The sequence below is a fragment of the Alligator sinensis genome, unplaced genomic scaffold (assembly GCF_000455745.1).
Source record: "Alligator sinensis unplaced genomic scaffold, ASM45574v1 scaffold1295_1, whole genome shotgun sequence".
In the NCBI taxonomy this organism is placed as follows: domain Eukaryota; kingdom Metazoa; phylum Chordata; order Crocodylia; family Alligatoridae; genus Alligator; species Alligator sinensis.
The window spans coordinates 1215098-1234455 of record NW_005841880.1 but is presented as its reverse complement, the minus strand read 5'-3'; the positions used below and the strand labels follow the sequence as shown (position 1 = coordinate 1234455).

General features: G+C 44.8%; 1 protein-coding gene across 4 annotated transcripts in view; it reads right to left on the bottom strand.

Moving 5' to 3' along the window:
• SBNO2 (strawberry notch homolog 2) overlaps positions 1 to 19358 on the bottom strand; it is an 89345-nt gene that overhangs the window by 66249 nt on the left and 3738 nt on the right. The window contains exon 1 of one of the 4 annotated variants that reach the window (XM_014528029.2): positions 19227 to 19247. The exons of 1 other annotated variant lie outside the window; for it this stretch is intronic. The gene's annotated coding sequence lies outside the window, so the exon portion shown is untranslated. Of the gene's footprint in view, positions 1 to 14845; positions 15142 to 18230; positions 18768 to 19226; positions 19248 to 19358 lie in introns of those variants that run through there. 2 more of the 4 variants (XM_014528030.2, XM_025196418.1) reach the window with 2 other exon arrangements.

The following is a 19358-nucleotide window of genomic DNA, read 5'->3' as shown; positions in this document are numbered from 1 at the left end:
CCAGACATCTCTGTGCTAGGCTTAGTGGACTGAACCTAACATTCGGCTCCTACATCGGCATTCAAACAGTACTCATCAATTTGGTATCTGAGCATCGAAGAACCTGAGTGATGCTTTAAGGTAGGACAGTCTCCCATGATTTGCCTCACTGAGTATTTCTGGCAGGGTTGGGGGGTGGCGAGAGAAAAGACTTGAAGGCAGGGAATGAAAAGGAACTTTATAAAAGATGTTACAAAGCCTGAACATCTGGACTGAACTTATTCTCCAGTTTGATCGGAGGGGGAAACAGCTTGCCTGGCTCTCCAAGGGCTCGTAAAGGCCTCTTGGGCACTGAACTGGGCAGAATTCCTGGTTAGCACAGATTTGGTACCAATTAAGGACCATGTCTATATCTGGTACATGGTCTTAGCTTCCCACCCACATCAGCTTCCTCTGGTTTCACTTGTATTGCCCCACTGGAATCACAGCAAGATGGAATAGGCAGAACAGGGTAAAAAAAGACTGTAAATGTGCTATCTAGGATAACTTCACACCCCATCCCCAAGTGTGGCTTCATCTCTCTATTACCAAATGCACCCATTAATGACCCCACGTCTGCCTTTCTTTTAGCTCCCCCCCACACAAAAAAATAAAATTCTACTGATGGAGTCCCCTGGATAGCCAGTCAGCCTCTACTGCTCTAGATCCCCATCCGTTACTGTCCACCACCTCTCACTAATCTACACTGACATCCGGGACCCCAGCTAAGCAGAATACCACAGGATGCACAATCCTCTATACCATTAACCACTACAGCCCAATTTACTGTAAACTGACTGGCCAACCTGAGTCACAGTAAGACTCACTTTAACCTGTTACCCACATTTCCAGTACCTCAACCCAATTCAGCTCCTCTTTCATAAATAAATCAACTCACTGGATGCTAAAAGCAGCTGTTTTACTGTCACGCATTAGCTAACTTCAGAAGTAACAAGCGGAGATTTCCTTTCCAACTACTCAGCTGGTGAGAAACAGTTCAGCAAAGCAGCTTCAAGAGCCCACAGGTCTCTTTCCTCCAGGCACCCAGAGCTAAAGCCAGAAGTATATACTTAAAGTTTCCTTCCTCTTAAGTTTGTCCTAATCAATGTTTGGGGCAGAAAATATTGACCCCCGGGACTCCACTTCTTCTTAAGCGCACTGAAATACTAAAGCTGCACGGTCTTTTTGTTGTCACCGACTCAGAGCTACAAACGTGCCTATGCTTTGACCTCCAGCTCAATTATAAGAATTAATCCTGAACAGCTGGGCAGAATCTAAATGGCTTTCAGCACTTGTAAACCAGTGGAAAGAACACCATCAAGCGCACTTGTTCTTTGCTAGACTCTCCGTAATGCTCTTTAAAGCTCAGAGGGACAGTTTCAGGCCTAACTGTTATAGTTAAAGCAAACATTTATATATAAATAGTAAAAAAAAAAACAAGGGAAAAAAAACCCACACCTTAGGGACAAGAATGTTTCCATGATTTCTTTTTAAATCCAATCTAACTCCCTCCCTTTCTTTCCCCACCCCCAAAACATGACCCTGATCCCTCCAGTGGGTTAGCACAGAGAACCGAAGTGAAACTAAGCAGTGCAAATTCACTGTTCAAGCTGGTACAGCAGATAAACTAAACAGCACAGGGAGTAAATGAGATAGATACAGATATCACTCTCCTTCAAACGTTGGGGTTCGATCATTTTAAAAGATGCCCTTTCTAACATAAGATTTTTTTTTTTTCCAATGAATCCATTTCTGACTCAGCTTCTTAAAAAAAAAATCATGACCTCTCAGCTGACAAAATCATTCCAGTGTTTGTAATGGAAAATGAAAATAAAAATGACTGTTTTTCTCCTTCGTTTGTGCATGCGCGCCCTGTCAGTACAGCTCTTGAAGCAGGGCTAATTAGTCAACGGCTACAAAGTCATTACAGAGAGCAAACTGTTTCTCTGGAGCCCGGGGTGAAGGGGCTGACACTTGTTCAACTTGAGTTCAAAGTTACAAGTCAATCACACATCTATTGTGAACACAAATGACTCTGGGGACCATTACAATTTCAGAACTAAAATCTGTACCCCAACTGGGTTTGCTGCCTTTTCTCCGACATGCTTGTTAAAAGCCTAGACCAGAGTGCTAAACTAAGGGGAAGAGGAGGGACACACACACATGCACATATTTCCAGGCCATTAGTCTAAATCCAACCAAGATCGGTTGCGATAAGAAACTGCTTTGCTCATTATGAAATAAAACAGGTGTCTGCCACTTTGCCCCGTTTCACTGTGACCACCCACCACAATTAGCCAGAGCGGTCTGCCTCCTGGCACCCAGAGGCCAAAGGTTACAGAAAGTGCACTATCCCACAGGTTTCTCCAAAAAAGTATATGGGTGGGCAGCTGGCAGTACCAGCAACCGGTTTGTAGGAAAACAGCTCAGAGAGCATCAATATCGAGACATCAATTCGACTACCTTCCTCAAGCATTAGAAGTCACACAATATGGTTTTAAAAATGACTTCCTGCCCTGTGGGCAGGGGGCTAGACAGGATGATCTTGCAAGGTTTTTCCAGCCCTAAGGTCTATGAATCTATGAAACTCAGCCTTCTTAAACGTTAATCATAACCCCCTGGACCTTACAGATAAAGGACAACAGGGCTGAACTACAAGAGAAGGGCTGCCTCACCCCACCTTTACCGTCGCAAATCTGTTCATTTGAAAAAGTCTCAGGAAATACACCATGCCCACTTCATTTACTGTGTTTGTGTGGGTGTTTTGCACAATGGCAGAGGGAAAAAAAAGACTTCAAAATGATAGGAAAAATATGACTGTAAACCCACAAAGATTAGCAAAGGGAGCTGAAGAACATAAAATTACTTTGAGCCTGTGTTTTCTGAAACGTCTCGCTCTGAATATCACCACCCAGGCAAACTTGTGGGATTCGGAATTGTAACAGCTCATTTATCAGGTTGCATTTCATCTCCCGAAACAAACCTGCTGAATCTTCAATTTCCACATGCAAATTCCATTGCTAAATATGTGATCTGTTTTCTGGAGAAACAGCTAATGTTGTTTTAACATATACTTTTGGGCCAAGATGTCAGAGAAATTTATAACACTTGGTGAAATAGCTGAGATTTGATTGGGTGGAAAGGGGGAAAAAATTTAATTAAGGTATGTTTTTATAGCACTGCTTAGATTGCAAGCTCTTTGAAGCAGAGCGTATGTGTCCTCACTTCCAGCACAAAGGGAACACGAAACCGGGTTGGAGGCTGGAGGCACTAGAGAACGCAAATATTAAAAAACGGTGAAGCATCCTGCTGAGGACAACATTACATTTTTGCCACAACCTGATCAAACCCTGCAAGGAGTTCTTTCAGACAGTGCACGCTTAATTTAAATGCACTGAAGACCCCATCCTGCAATCAATGAGAGGGCTCACTCGAGCGGTAAATTCAGGAGACAGCATTCTAGTGTCGGATCCTGAAGTTGCTACTTAAGCAAACCATCTCATTGATTGCAGGATTGGGTCTTTAAGACTATTTAAATAAAATATCTGTGCACAAATGCACACAATAAAAATGGCAAGCAGAACTTAGGTGAGAGGTAAGTTCTGCCCCAGGACTCGAGTATCCAAACCTGGTCGGACTCTTCCCCTGCTCTTTCATGGCAGCATGAGCTCTACCCTGTTCAAAGGGATTTCAGGATGGTTGTCACTACAGTGCTAGCTTGCAAGAGATCTACAAACTTTTTGAAAACAAGAACATGTGAAACATTAGGGGGACAGAAAAGTCACCTTTTCAAATGCCATAAATTGAGTCTCTTCTTTGCTATTCATTCCATCCAGGAAGAGCACACGTCAACTGCAGATGCTTCCTCAGCCTGATGAAGGGTATTTATGCCCGAAAGCTCACAAAGAAGAATTTTTCCAACTATTTGAGCTGGTCTAATAAAAGATACCAGGATTTACCCAAAGAATCTTGCCTGCCTATGTCCTTAGACCAACATAGCTACACAACCTATATCCCTGTAAAAATTGAGTGTGTGTGATTAAAGGCCCTCATGTGACTGGGGTTTCCACCCGGAAATAAAATTCTTTGCCAGAGGCTTGTTCCATGGTGGTTTAAAAAGCCTTTTCTTGCATGGTTAAAGCCCTTGGGGACACAGGATGGGCAGAAGTAGCAGGCTCGGCAGGGTGCGGCTGTGCAGCACATTGCAATTTCTGTCAAGTAAGACTGACCTGTTATGCTCCCAGCACATGGTGGCCGATTTGCGAAGAACTTTTTTTTTTTTTTTTTTTTTTTTGGGGGGGGGGGGGGAAGGAGACGGACCTTAAACCAATTCCAGAAATCAGAACTCCCTCAACCTGACAGTCGGGTCCAGCTTTGTCCATCAAACCTGCCTAACAAATGACAAACATTAGTTATTTCCCATTTTCTCTGAGAAAAATCATTTCAAAAACACAAAAACAACCTCAAAGTGATCAACACACTTTAAAAAACAAAAAACAGATCATCTCCTTGGAAGAGGCCCATGGAGCCTGGCCTTCAAAGCGCAGTGTTTGCACAGTGGCACAATAACCTCAAGTTATCTGAAACAGCAATCAAACCTCACTTAGTTAACTCCAATCATCGTGGCCAACAAAAGTAACACCTTTTTGCTGAGGCTCAGCATCACTTGGAGAGCTCTGCACTTGCCTGCTTTCAGACAGAGCCGTACATCAGCCTTCTTATCCCACGTGCAGAAATGTTTCTTTTTATTGCACTGTAAAATCTGCACTCGGGTTTCACAGTCAGTAAGTCCAGGAGTGCAAACAGCTAAAAATGTTTAGCTAATGCCCAGCATGCTAATGCATGTCATTACATAGGCCTCAGTCCCCCTGATTTATTAGCCAAGCTCCCTCGCAGCTCTAGGACGTATTGAAAGGCTTCACCCTCCCCAAAATACGCCACACGCATGTGTTCACTGCAATGGAATTTGCAAGACGGACAAAGAACAGGCTGTGCAAATCCACATCCAGAAAGTGGGAGCCCGAGATAACGGTTCGAAGAAGTATCGGAGAACCACTTCAGCTCCAAAAGGAAGCAGCCACAGCTCCAGCCACCAGACTTGACTTGATCATCAGCTGCTTGCTTTTTTATTTATTTATTGGGGGGGGGGGGGTCCTAGGGCTGTCCTCTCATTCCTTTTGAACCATATCTTCTCCTCCTGACATGACTTGGCAGCCCAGCAGTGGCACCACAAAGAAGTGCAAGTCACATCTAAAGAGAATAAAGGAGTGAAGGGTTAACAGCTGAAATGCAAAGCAGAAGAAAGCTTTGCCCCTACTCCTGACTCACCTTTATGTCACACAAAGGTGGCTTTGTAACACTTCAGGCGATTTCTTCCCTTGCTTCTCCCCCCTCCCAGGTCGCTCATGTAATTTCTTGGCTTCTCACATCTAAATTTGGGGATATGACCAGGACGACATATGTCGCACCATCAGAGGATAAAGCACCTTAGCTGCAAAGCCCTCGAATGAAGCACTGGGGAGCTGAGCGCCAAACCCCACATTTCTCCGATATCTCCATGCAGGTGCCCCCCAAACCCTCAAGCCCTCTACCCAGAGAGATTAGCCACAGACTTGTATGGCCAAAGCAGGAAAAAAAAATACCTTACGTAAAGCCTTACAGGGCCATCTTTATAAACCACGAGGGAGCAGCAAATGGCATAAATAGGTTTTGCTTTACAGATCACCTTTAAATAAAACTGAGCAGTTACTGGACAGCGATGGTAGAGGTGCGCTGCCCTGGGGTTAAAGTCAGACTGTTTTAGAGATATCAATATACTCTGGAGCCTTTAAAATAGTGTCTGTTCTTTTCCGTAGTGATTTTAAAAAAAAAAGAAAGTTGGTAACAGCTTTTGATAGGAAATCAGAAGCAGCGATTCCCGTAACAGCTGTAGCAAATATACAGCTTCACTTATACATCCAAAGTAACTTATGAAGGCTAAAAAAATCAATATCAGAAACTCTCCCTGCCTGTTCTACATTATCTTGCGTCTTGGTTCTTGGCAACGTTAGATTTCACTTGATGGGTTCTCTATTGAGTAGAATGCATCTCTCGAAAAATGTACTTAGGTCCCCAGAAAAAAAAAAACACCCTAAAAAATAACAAAAAACTGACACAATAGCTTAGAAGTCAATTCACAAAATGAAGAGAAACAGCTTCAAGACTGTAAAACTTCAGAGCTCAAGGGGTGCTGAAATCTGTTCTGACTGTAAACATCACTCAGCATTTGGTGCGATTCTTCAGAGGAACTCAAGATGCACAGCCAGCCCCGTTTCGTAAATGGGGAAAGAGATACATGGGGAGAATTTGTTCAGATGCTCAGCAAAACAACAACAGGGTTGAGAATAGACTCCAGATGTCCTGCATTGCCTGGGCTGCGCTCTAATCATTAGACTGCACTTCTCTATAAATGCTTCCACACTGAAATCAAAATTCATCCCCTTGGCACTATCCAATTACCCAAAACACATCAGCGATAACGTACGTTGCTAAAGAAACACTACCATAATGAATGAGAGAGACAATGGTGAACAATTATCTGCACGTGTGCACGCCACACCGACTCGGATCAAGGCACAGGTGCAAGTGCAATTTTCTGCCATTTCGATTTGATGGAAAACTTCTTTGTAGGTGTTACATCCAGGTTGTAGCCATATTGGTCCACAGGCAAAACGAATCAGAACTCATGGTAGAGGTGATATCTTATTAGGCCAACTAGGTTTTTTGCACAAAAAAAAAAAAAAAAAAAAAAAAAATTTTTTAAATTCAAACTTTTTGGGAAGAGCACCCTTCTTCAGGCATAGGAGAAAAGTTTGTAAAAGTTCTCCTGGGTAGAAATGAAAGTACATATTTCATAGGACAGATGAAGGTGTGGTAAAATCGCCTGTTTGAAACAGTTCATTTTATATGCTGTTTAGGCTCAAAGAAAAGTTGGACCAGTCTGCTTACCTCGAAGTTGTTTGGTGGTAAGCAGGATGTAGTCTTTGTAGGTGTGCAGTTAAGTGCAAGCTGGAATAACACAATGTTGTGGTTTTTTGGGGACCTCTAGTTCAAGTGTTATGATGGCAGGAGATCAAAAACCCCCAAAGGTTTAGATGTGAAGATGACTCACTTTTTTTTGCCCTGACACATCACATCATATGCTTTTTAGATTTACTGCCTCAGCACCCACCAGCCTCTCATTGAAGGCCGCTTATTTTCTGACCATGACTGTCCCAGTGACCCTGACAGCAGAATGCACAATGGGAAGTGCTAACGACTCTCAGTTTTGCTCTGCCAAAACTTCAGGGCTACAAAGTATTTCCCATTCTAAATGCAAGGGGACACAGCAGGTCCACCTGGTTTCCAAGAGGATCAATGGTGAGTTTTTAATAGCTTTTGCTGTAAATTATTCTCATAAGATGCACGTGCTGGTTTGCTGACATTTATACTCCAAGAAGATCTGAAAACCATCCGTAGCGATACTGTGCAAATCCCTAGCAACATCCATCCTGGAAGGCCGATGGGAAGACAAACTTCTCCCCCACATACCAGCTTGTTTTGGCATCTTGCTTATCCCAAAAAGCCAGAGAGTGAGAACAAACCTCCTGCAAGGTGTCTCACTCTATGCACCGGGCTGCTTCTCTAGCCTTCAAAGACAGACCCAATGGAAGCCCAAACCCCTAAACCAAATTCTATAGCAAATGTACACTCAGAAGCCTTTCCTCACACTGCTTTGCTGCACATATCCTAAACTAGCAGTAAAAAATACTTCCATATGGGGGTGCTGGAGTGATGCACTACCTTTGAAAGCTGGTCTAAGTCTATGCCAGCTAGGCAGCTGGTCCAATGAAAAAAAAAAAAAAAAAAAAAAAAAAAAAATCACACACACACACACACACACACACACACACACACACATATATCCTTGTCTCTATTTGAAGGGGCAAATAAAGAGCTTCCAAACTCAAGATCACTTATAACAAGAACCACCCACTGCAAAAAACAGATTCTTCTTTTTGCCCACCCAAAAAACCTAGTAGATGGTAGCTCCGCTTGGGACTATCAGGCAACTGCAAGGCAGCGACGAACAAAGACAATTTGGTTAGAGATGTAAACTTCTGACCTCAGTATTGGGCGTTGTTATCACACTTTCACAAGGTAGACTAAAATGAGCTGGTTTCCCCAAGTCAGACATTGTTAGAAGCCACCTCCAGAGAGCCAGATGGTAGAACTAAGCTCCAAAGAAGAAGAGTCATAGCAGGAGAACCTTTTAAAGGATACACACCCAACCTCCTCACATCTTGTGATTTTTTTTTCCAAAACAGAATTTGTGAGGCTTGAACAAACTATGCCCGTGACAGTCCCTCGGATTCTAAGAGTGGAGACCGACTCGCCTTTTTCAGAGAGTGCTGGAAAATCTGAAATGCAGCTCCATGAGAAGGAACATGCTTTTGATGGCAGGAGTCATCTAACTCTGGGGTGCTCAACCACTGGCCCATGGGCCAGATCCAGACCACAGCGCCATGTCATCCGGCTTGCAGGACAATGGAGACAAATGTGGCACTGCTACCCTGCTGCCAAATTTCCAGATCCATGGGGAGCCCCATGGGCTGGAGAGTAGGGCCCTTCATGCTGGATTGGGTGCAGAGGGGAGTGTGGGGTCTGATCCAGGGTGGAGGCAGTGTAGGGCCCAATCCCATCGTGGGGGCCAGGCAAGGCCTGATCCAGCCCATAGACCAGCCCTGTGCCACTCATCTGGCCCATGGGGCGAAAAGTTTGAACACTACTGATCTAACTATTTGAGCACATCATCAGGAAGCAGCAAGTATGTGCAGCTGACATATGCCAGCTCCCAGCCTTGACATTTACTCTCAGCTGCTAGTCATCTATCCTCCAGAGGCCAGCCACCCTAGAGAGAGAGAATTATCAAAAGAAAAGCAATGATCTAAATTATGTTCTAGTTTTAGGGCTTGCCTGTATTTAAAAGCAGTTGCCAGTAATGCTGGGTGTTGCCAGTGTACCTTAGACCAGCTTCCTCAAACACGATAACCTAGTGACAGAAACAGTTTTTCTGCTGGTGTAACTCTTGATTTTTACTGGCATAGCTGTCAGTTTAAGGTGTAATTTTCTCCCACTCCTCCCTTACGCAGCCCATTCAGCAAACCTTATACGTGCATATCAAACCAACTTTTCACCTGTAAAGTTTCAGAAACTGGATGCTGAAACATGCCACTCTCAGGCCATACTTTTATTCATAAGCCATAAAAGAAAGGAACTCTTTGTCATAATAGTGAAGAAAGTGTCTGCACGCACTGAGAGGTCTCAAATATTTTCCAAACTGATTATGCCTCAGAACACAACTGTGAAGTAAGCAAGCTAATTTTAGAGATGGGTAAACCCAGCATAGAGAAGTGTACAACTCTAACCACAGAGAGAGAGTCCTGGGCATCACTGCAGACAGCTCAGTGAAAAACCTCTGCTTGCTGAGTAGGGCAGGGGGTTGCACGTTGTTGGGATGCACAAAGAAACGCAAGAAAAGATTTTGAAAATAGGTTATTAAAAGAAATCACAGGTATAATCCTGGCCTCAAAACAATGCACTTATTTCTGGTCACCCCATCCCCCCCCCCAAAAAAAAAGATAAATACTCAATTAACTTCATTTTTTTAACCTGCAAATAGAACTTGTGGAGCTCACTACTACAAAATAACATTCAGAAGGGTTTATTATAAGAAGGATTAAACACACATACTATGCACCGTCCCAGTAAACAGGACATGCATTTATAAGGAACATAAACTCTCATGTTTCAGGGCATAAACTAGACACTAGCTAGGAAGAGGTGCCTCCTGTGGACCCAGGCCTGGACACAGCCAAGAGCTGCAAGCTAGAAGGTAAGGAGGACTGTTGCCAGCAGATGCAAAAGAGGGACTCCAACGGCATAGAGCAAATATATATAATCCCTAGAACAGTAATTTCCCTCTGTAAGGACCATGAGGAAATAATGAAGCAATCTTTCAACATGATTTAGAGCGAAGGCACTCAAGTGATGGATTACACACACTCATGAAAAAACCATAAGACTTGCTCTTTAATGGCTGGGCAGTCTATGCTTAATAATGAAACTGTTTTCCTAAGCAGCACGATAAAGCTTTATAAGTAATCTAATTATATCAGGAGTAATTCTGATTGAGATATATGAATAGTTTCAATATCAATAGACTTTCACTTAAACAGTTCATTATGACAGAGCTTCCCTTTCTGTGCTGGGCTCCGGATGGGGCAGCTTTCATTTGATGCTACGTTACACGACACTCAGAGGTGACTCAAAAATGGCTTCAGCTTCTTCTGGATGGTGGCCACAACCTATGGGACAGTCTGGCCTGCACTTACCTTGACCGCTGTTTTGGATGCTCAATAAACTACTTGGTTATTATCAGGCTCAATAAGGTCATTTTAAAATTACTTCCATTAATACAATAATTCTTAAGCAGGGTGCCAAGAAACCCTGGGGTGCCGCCAGATCCTTTGAAGGGTGCCCCTGCAGAGACATGCAAGGATATAAGCAGATAAATTACGCAGATAAGCACAGGCTCAGTCTTGCCAACTCCCTACCCCCACTGTCCAGCTCCTCTGCAAGGAGATAACCACTGGAATATATATAAATTGGTTTTTGAAACTGAGTACCACTCCATTCACAAAAGTTATAGAGGTCACCCCAAATCCATATAAGTTGAGAACCACTATGTTAACAGGAAGTTAGCAAGGAAGTCACGGACATACAACGTCCAGGCCAAATTTGCTGTTGTGGAATTTCCATGGGCCTGATGATGAAGAAGCCTTCTGGAACTTGAGCCAACTCCTTCTTCTGCCTACAGATACCGCATGGCAAGTATTCTCCTCCCATCTGCCGCCTCCACACAAGACAACTGGACACAAATGAAATCCAGGGGATTGTGGCACCCACCACTCTTGCGAACTCCTTGCAAAACCCAACAACAGCAGTCTCCAGAGCATGCAACTTGAGAGGCCATCATACGTGTTGGATAAACCACAAGGGCCACATTTAAATGAACTTAAAGAAGAAAAATATAATCACTCAGAAATAGGAACTGAAGACTAAGGAACTTTGAAAACTGACAGAGATTTCCACATCTCAGGGGCCAAGTCAGCATCAAGTTCCCCTTCAGCATTTTCACTGGGCCTTGTTTTGAACAGAACACACACCAGCAGCAATCTGCCTTCAGTGAGGAAAGGAGGCAGCTGGGAACCTGAGCTGCAGTTCATCTGCTCTGTGAATGACTCGCTTTCTTAGCCCAGGGAAACCAGAACCCTCTCTGTTCCTCAGTTTACCCAGGGGTAAAACACATTTCATAATCCATGGGGGGGTTCTTCAAGACTTCGTTATTCTTGGAAAGCCGCTGAGCACATCAGAGGAAGGGTAGTGTTTGAGTACAAAAGTTGAATGGGTTCAATATGCATGAGTGCTCACCTGCTTTGGAAGCAAGTCAAAAATTGAATGGAAAGTACCATTTTTTTTTCTGATTCTCTCCAGCATTTGCAGGTTCCTTTTTACTTGACTCCTTGCAGGTCTGAACTCAGTGTGATGCTGCTCTGTTTATACCAGGGGTGCTCAATCCCCGGGGGCCTGGCATCTGGCCCATGAGGAGCCATGTGGGGGCTGTGGACCTGCACATTAGCTCAAATGTGCAGGGTGGCACCAGGCCTGATCCTGGCATGTGGGTCTGGGCAGAGGTGGCATGGGGCCCCAGGATCCGATCCTGGTGCACAGAGACCAATCCAGCCTGTGGACTGGCCCCATGCCCCTCACCTGGCCCATGGGTTGAGCACCACTGGTTTATAGCCTTCCTTGGTGTACCTGAAGCAGCTACCCTTAGAAAAGGGCTTGCCAGTTCATTTATGCAATCTCTGCTAAAAAGGGATCTGATTATGCAGAAGCAGAGCAAAATAACTATAGGGTCAGCTATGGCAGCTTTTTGCCATTCCTGAGCAAAAGACTGCTGGATCTTTTTCTGAAGGTCAAGTATTTTGAATCTAAAACTCGCTTTCCTGTCAATATGGTGCTAAAATATTAAAAACAAAGAATCAGTTTCTGAACCTAAGCAATGCAAAACAGGGAACATTTGTAACCAACTCAGCCAGTCTGAGATTAACATTAAAGAGAGATTACCAGAGGGGAAAAAAAAAAAAAAAGAGAAGTTAAACCCCAAACCGACAGGGAGTACAGGCTAGTCGAGTTATGACAGGCAGCAGAAGTCTCAATGGGAAAGATATTAAATATCTGCGACTAAAATGGAGTCACTTTAGGGCATTCTGTACTGAGTTGTTTAAACTATCTTGATCCCTGAAACACTCACGGGCAAATTACAATGCATGCAAAACATATTTATATGTGAGCATCCAGATTATACTTGTGCATTCACTGTGCCCAGGACGGAGAAAAAAAATAGGGAGAATCCTCCTCATTCTTTCCTTCGCTCTGCAAGTTTTTACAGAGTTGCAGCAGGACTGCAAACAATCTCTTTGGCAGATTAACTGCTGGAACCGTATACTCTGTAAACAGACGGGAGAAAAAGTTGAGATCACTTCCAAGTTTCCTGCCAGATCTACAGAAGTAGTCTCAGGTGGTGAGGGAAAAAGATCAAACTTGTCCTTTCAAGACACAGGTGTCTAAGGCATGAAGAGGAAGAGCTTTGAAGCAGCACCCACCCCACCTATTTGAGGCTCAGACCATAAGGCACAATCAAAGGGTGGTTGTTGGGCAGGAAACGTCTCCTTTAAATGAGCATATCCCGCAAGTCAGCCACGGCAAAGGGTAAAGTCAGGTGGGTTTAAATTAGCAGCATAAGAGCCTTAATTACAAGTGCCAGAAAAAGGCTCAAAGTTGGAAAAAAAAAAACATGCCCAGAGTCAGGTTGCTTAAATTACAGAGAAAAGGAGGAGAAAGAAGTACAAACAATGAGCTCTGTTTGACTAAGTCACAGCAAAGCCGAACCTGCTGGAGGACAATGAAGAAATCGCGCCCTGTTGTTCTACTTCAATACAAAAAGCAGCGTGAATGCAGCCCCGTGGGTGGGAATTTACATGCACAAGAGTCAGGAAATCCAAGCATATGGTTCTCACAAGCTCCTTTCCACATGGCTGGCACTTTCTATTACTACATATGCCATAAAAATGTCTTTGTCCACCCTGGGCAAACCAGACAAATTACGGTTGCCCTGAGATCTCTAAATGCCCTCCTTTGCACATTCTCTGACCCAGGATTAGCTGCTTTCCTTCTATTTAATTTTTTTTTTAAATGGTGAAATGAGGGACCATATAGTCCACTAAACACCCCCCACTCCCCAAAGACCAGTATAAAGCCACTGTGCGATTATTTGAAAAGTCCTCAAAAGCAGGCAGTAAGACCACTTACTTCCAAGGGAAGTGCTGCTCGCTCCTACCCTGGGGGTCTTCAAAAGGAGGCTAGATAGACACCTTGCTGGGGTCACTCTCTCCTGACCATGGCAGGGGGTAGGACTTGATGATCTGTTCAGGTCCCTTCTGAACCTACCAACTATGAAACCACCCAGCACAATACACTCGGCTATGTATTACGTCTTCCCTCACTGGTGAAATGTCCCAGGGAAGGGGTATCAATGAGAAACCTTTGTAAAGTTAGCAAGAAATGCATTTTAAATCTAGTGGTTAGAACAGGGTGTGAGAAGCCAGAGCTCCTAAATTCTTTTGCCTTGATTTGTTACTAACTCCTGTGTACATTTGCAAGTCACACAGATACAACATGGGCAGGAAGGAGTTTTTTTGGTTTGTTTTTTAACTGGTACATTCACACCATAAGTGGCTAATGTGGATGTGGTCACAGCAGTATGAAAAAAATGCCTTATCCCACTACACTGGTGCTCCATCTTGTATGCGAAGGGCTATACCTGCCATCATCACACCCTTGCTGGGAGCAGCTGCACCACTGTAGCTGAACTAGCACTAGCTAAAGCAGTCCAGCTTCCCAAAACAGGCAAGGCCTGAGCCCCTCTGCTCCCCTGCCCCGCCATAATATGGATTGTATGTCACCAATGCTGCTGTGACCCCTCAGCAATGTCCATAATGGCCAGATCCCCAGGTGAAAGATACTCTAGAAAGACTAGGATAAATACTGGTATCTGAAATACCTGCATTCTGAGTCTTGTTCTTATACTGTTCCCCAAAAAAATATTCCCTGCATTTCCAATGAAAGGCAAGAACCCTTCCACTTCAGCTCTATGAGCTTAAACAAACTGAATCTCTAAAAAGATAATGCAGATAAAAGGCATGGCAGTGTCAGTGACAATACATCACAGAGGAATGTTCATTAACCTACACGCCTGACATATTTTCCATTAAATCTCCCATAGCTACTTTTGTTTCAAGACAGCATGATAAAACTTTACAGCTGGCAAGTTACCTGCAATTCTGACCTCATTTTTCATTCATTCAGCTCCCAGAATAACACTGAGACATTATCTTTCATGCTCCCCTGGACTCTAGCTCTCCATCAGCACAACTGTCAGAGCACCAATTCACAGCCCTGAGTTTCGTATTTCTTTCCCACAATGAAGTCGCTGTCAGGCAGAGCCCCTCCCTCCGCTGGTAGGCTGCTTTGACTTCAATGGTCTGGTCTCAAAAATGAAACACTGCTTTTTCAGTAAGGAAACATGACAAACTAGGCCCGAAGCATAGTCTCAGGGTGGAATATTGCAGGTGAAACAACATATGAGCACAGAAGAGGCAGAATTTAATCAGCACATTTTTACCTGGGAAGAGAGACAAATTCATCCGTTTCCAAGCAGTGCGATCAGAAAAATACCACTCTCCTCCAATACCAAGAATACAGCACATTTTCATGGAAATCTACAGGGCAGCACATACAGCTGCACTCTGAAAGGTCAAAGACAGAAAGGTTGCGTGAGAAGGCACAAAGACAAGTTCAAGCAACCTGACGATTCAGGTGATTGGTGTGTTAAACAGGTTTCATAAAAGCCAAGCGTGTTCAGCCGCGCGTCTGAGTCAGAGTCACGCTGGCCAAAAAGAGGCATCGAATCAAATAAAATTGAAATAAGAAATATTGCCCCCGTTACCTCCAGGGAGCTGCAGCTCCCTCTGCTAGCCATGACCTCAGTCCTGGAAAGGAAAATAAGGTAATAAAATAATAGCTAGCACTGATACAACTGCTCAGCCCCCAGTAAGATGAAAGCTCACTTCTACTGGGGCCCCTGGGCAGTCCTGTAACATGACTGCTTCCATCAAAAGAGCTCCAAGTGCAAGGCAAACATTAATAAGTCAAGCCTCAAACCACAACAGCGGGGTAAGCACCTTCTATCAGTCTGGTCTATTTCATGAGGGAACAGACCAGAAAAAGAGAAGTGACTTGACTGTGGTCATGTAGCAGGCCAGTGGCAGAGGCACAAGAACCACCCAGGTCTCCGGACACTATACACTGCTCTAGGCGCAAGCCTCTTTCCCCACCTTCAGGATCCAACCACGAGTTAGGAAGAAGAGGGTGGGCTTAGAAGGAGCACGAGACTTCTCGGTAGCCCTGAAAATCCTGATCCCATGCGCAGCCCTCCCAGAGAGCAGATGAACAGACTGTTTTACCGCATCTTTGCTCACAGTGGAAAAAGCTGTTCAAGGACATCCGAGCTTGCCTCCTTGCTGGCCATAAACACATCACTTTGAACCAGTGGGCTGGCTCAACACATTTTGCCATGTCAGTCTTTTTCAGTCACGTGTTTACAGTTCTGCATCAAGTTACCGAAAGGAAGGGAGAGTTTTACATTTGAAAAATGCTTCAAAGGAGAATATAAAACCACTCTTAATTAGGACTCCAAGGCTTTCCTGAGAGATTCTGACTCCAGTGATTAAAAAATAAATAAATGAAAATCACAGCTCAGTATTCAGCAGCTACACAGTTAGCTCTTTATTACTGTGTCACTGTTCTGAAAGCTATCAAGTTGTGTCAGCATTTCCATTATAAGCCCATGACTGCAAGGGTCTAACTCGGATATTAGAAAAGGACACACCAGGTTAAAGTTTGGTTTACCTGATCCCTGCATGGTGTGTGGGCACCATCTTACATCATTTTTGTTTAAGGTTTTCTGTCCCCTATAGATTTGCTAGAAAAAATGTATCACTGAAGCAAACTGAAAGTAGCTCCAGTGTTTTAGAGCAAGTGTCCTGTCTGGTGCCAACATCGTCATGGTGGTGACATCACGCAAGGCACTGGGCCTGACAGTCACCTCTTCCAAATCAGCAGGACCTGGCAGGCAGCTCCACTGAGCAACATGCTTAGTGTGTGCAAAAAGCAGTGTCCAGAATACAGCAGCAACTCGTGTGGACAATCACAGGGGTGATGCTGGCTCATTTCAAAGGGAGTCTTAGAATCACAGTCTTGTACTTCAGAGCTGAGAGGCCCAATGTGAGGGAAAAGGTGGAAGAGAGGAAGAATCCAGAGATCTGACAGGACCTCAAGGACACCTAGGGGAACGAAGGGCAAGTCAACAGGTGAAAGAAAAAAAATCCCATCCATGGCAGCACAGCAAGTCCTTCCAAAGCAGTCTGAAAGAGACGTGAGCAAACAGCTAAGAGGACTTTCAGGTACCATGCCGCTGGGGCTGTCCTGCCAGCTTTTGTGGGTTTACGACAAAGTTTTTCCTTCCTCCCTCTGCTGCATGAAAGCCCCAAAGAACACCTTGCATTCAAGAGCTTGTCTGACTATCCCAACCATGCAGTTGGTCCAAGACAGAAAGAAAAACTCTCTCACACACAAATCCTTCCCCAAAAGCCCCAAATACTGACGAGGCAAAGTACTGTCAATGTAAATAAACCGAGGAAAATATTTCTTCCTCTCTAACCTTTAGCCATTCACCTCAAATGTTACTGTGTAGCAACACCAGGTAAAGGAAAAATCCAGGCAGAGTATTCCATTTCTACACTCAATTAATTCCTTTTAATGTGATTCTAGCCCCCCAACCCTCTACCCTTCAAATAGCCATGCCTAATGCTGAGGCAAATGAGAGCACAGGCACTCCAAAATAAAGTCAATGTCAAGACTCCAGAGGATTTTAGACTGCCGCTTGGCATGGATATTAGACCAGGTAACAGCATTTTCCTCTAAATGGTAAGTAAATACAGGCGGAGAGCACAATTTCAGCAAGGCAGCTTTTGCTGGGATTTGGTCTGGCTGAATAGGTAGGAAGTACTGAGAGTTCGACAACAAAATTCAGGCACAGAAGCTAAGAGAATTGCCTCTGAGCATCTGAAGAACAAGTAGCAGAGATCAGATGAGAACCCAAGAGCACTGTCAGACTTGTACCCTACTGGAAAACCTGTTTTTTTTATGGGGTAAACGCTGCACGCTGTGCATAGCGCCGATGTTACTATCCACTCTTCCATTAAATAAATCCACCCTGCAAAACCAACACAGCTATAGGAAGCGGAGAAGAAATTTACCCTCTCATCTCCCACAGAACCGTTAATGAAGCGCCAACTTCAGACCTAAATTCTGCCTCAGTTAAAGCCCGCAAAACCACGCAGGAGACAACAGGCCAGCAGGGATGCAGCAAACAGGTAAGTCTTTGCCTGGAGGACTTAAAACTGGCAACAATACAAGAGCCAAAAAAATAAAAATAAAATGGGGCAGGGTCATTTTATTTGAACTGTAGAACCAACCCCATTTGCTGTGACGTCACAATAACAGTAGATCATCTTGATACCACTTTTACAATCACTTTTCCAAGTGTAACCCTGCTTTAAACACTGCATTAGTATTTAATTATGTTAAAACCAAGTCTATAGATGACCACTAAAGGCCCTAGAATTAAGAATCTGTTAGCATAAGCTCCATTATTCAGAGGCTCTTAATTGGCCCATTAAAATCAGCACCACTGTGGGTATGAACTTGGCATTCAAGGTCTCAGTCCAGGGTGGATTTTTTGCATATATTTTATGGCACTCCATTCAGGTGCTTTTAAATCAAGCCTGCAGAGAAGCCAGAAGCTGACTGGTGTCTGCAACTGCAGGCCGTTTCCTTAGTACTCAGTTTTCTTTTGGAGATTAATGCAACCAAAAAAAGCTTCAGTCATTTCTTCAGACTAGGAGGAAACATTGGAAAAAGCTGCTCAAATGCAAAATAACCTTTACCCAGTTTTTTAAATAAACTTTCTTCAGGCTGAAACAAGTGACGTGTGTGATGAAGTAATGGCGTCGCTCTACGCATCAGAAAGAGTCTCGGGATCTGTTCCTGACTCGCACCGAACGGCACCCATATTCCTCAGATATCCCCCTGTTGGTCTAGGGGTTTGCTTGTAAAGAAGAGAGCTAGTCAGCCAGCAAGTCTAGCTGCATAATACATTTTTTTTTTTTTTTTGGGGGGGGGGGGGGGGGGAGAAGGAGTGCATTCATTACTAATACACATTACAGCTACTCTACATCCAGGGGGCATTTCCTTCTTCCGCTTCAAAAGTACCAAGAAATAAACCAGGGTGAATTTCAACAGCCAGACGTATCAGTACGAGGAACAGTCTCCCAAAGGAGCTGGCAGATGCCCCGCCACGCGAGCCATTTAAACGATTAATTGAAAAAAGCCCCCAGAGGACACCCTGTCACGACGAAGCCTGCGCAGTCCGCTGTCCGTCGCAATTCAGAGAGAAGCCAATAGGTCTTTTCCAGCCCTAACTTCTGAGTAAAAAAAAAGCCGCAAAGCGTAGGTCGTCCCTTCCCCCGCCACAAACGAGACTGACTTTTTAAAAAGGAAACTCTTCTTATTTAACCTGGGGCTGAAGCAGCCAGAGAGCCGCCCCCCCACCCCCCGCCATCGGCACCGCTCGGCTGTACGAGCAAAGCCGCGGGTTCATCCGGACACGCTCCCCTGCCCCCCGGGAGCTCAGACCAGGCTTCAAGGGACCGTGTTTCGGGCTCGGAGAAGGAGGCATCAGCGGGCAGGACCCCGAGCCGCCTGCCCCGAGCCAGAGCCGTCGCCCACGAGGCTCCGCTCTCTGGACACGGGTCCGGGCGCGAGGGGGGGTGGCACGAAGTCCAGGCGAGGGAATGGGGGGCTGCGGGCGGGCGGGCAGGGCTGGCCCCCGCCTCGGGAAGTGACTCAAACCGCGATGGCACTGGCGGTGACTCAGAAAATACCTGCAGAAGGAATCACCTCAACCCGGGGGTGGAGGGGGGGGACCCCTGAGGGGACACACACACACACTGACACGTGCGAGGGGCCTAGCCTGCCCCCCCCGGGCCCAGCCACGACAGGGCGCGCGACCAACC